We start from the raw sequence: 1188 nt of genomic DNA on the forward strand, positions 1-1188 counted from the left end.
AGGAAGGCATTTTGGAGCTGATCTTTGGCCGTGCTCAGGCACTGGAACCCCTCTGAGCACACTAGGATCTTCAGGGGGCTGTTGCCAACCTCTGGCATTTGTAGACCCCTTGTCCCAAAACCTCCCTGGACTACAGAGGGGTCAGAAGACCCCAGGGGTGCCTACTCCCTCCAGACAGCCTGTGGGGACATCCCTGGAGCAGAGTCACCGAGCCAGCAGCCCACAGAGGGACCACTGGCACCAGCCACCAAGCCAGTCATTGTTCCCCATCCTTGCATTTTGTTCCCTGTTTTTGTGCGTGGTGCTTGCGCGGAGCCGCGCGGCTCTGCCTGGGATTAGCGACAGCTGCCTGCAATTGCAGCTCTTCCCAGACAAGCGTCTCGCTTCCCCAAGGCTGGGGCTGGGGCTGTTTGGGGAATGCTGCTGGGGTGGTTTGTCTTGTAGTCTGCTCCAGGAATGTTGGCCAGACGGTCAAATTCTTCTCCCCTCTTGTAAAATGAGTGATGTGGGGCGTCTCTGGGAGAGCAGCCTGCCAGTCCCTCCTCCTCTGGATAAACCTGCCTGGCCCGCACCGCCCTGTCATGGGAACGGGCCCTTTCAACCCCAGCCACAGTAAATACGTGCCCTGCCAAAGTGGAGGGGGAGGGTGTGGATGGGGGTGTCCAGTTTTCCTCCTCTGGCAGCCCCCCACACTTGTTGGGAGACACTGCTGACTGTGCCAGTGGTCAGGAATGGCAGCCTGTCCCAGTTCCCCCCCTCGCCACCTGGCCGGCTCCTTGTCCTGCTGCTTCCCTGCTCCTGCGTAGCTCTCCAGGGACGCCTTGCTCTTCCTGTTCTGACAGGAGAAGAGAAATCTGGAGTCTGTCTGAGCCGCTCCCCCCTCCTCCCACCACATCTCACCCCCCAAGTTGCTGTTTTCCACAGAAATGTCAGCCTCAGCTCTCCTCTCCCTGACTCCTCCTGGTTTTTCCCTCCTGTAATCTTGGCCTTTGTCTCCAATTACTTTTTTTCTCTCCACCCTCTCTCTCCAGAGACCCTGATGGACACAAAGTGGGTGACTTCTGAGTTGGCATGGACAACTCATCCAGTCTCGGGGCTGGGTGGGCTGAGGGATGTTTACATGGATGGATGGACAGACAGCCCTTAGGGAGCTGTGTGAGGTCTGAGCTGAGGCCATGCCTGCAACTG

The sequence above is a fragment of the Chaetura pelagica genome, unplaced genomic scaffold (assembly GCF_000747805.2).
Source record: "Chaetura pelagica isolate M959 unplaced genomic scaffold, ChaPel_1.0 scaffold20, whole genome shotgun sequence".
Lineage (NCBI taxonomy): Eukaryota > Metazoa > Chordata > Aves > Apodiformes > Apodidae > Chaetura > Chaetura pelagica.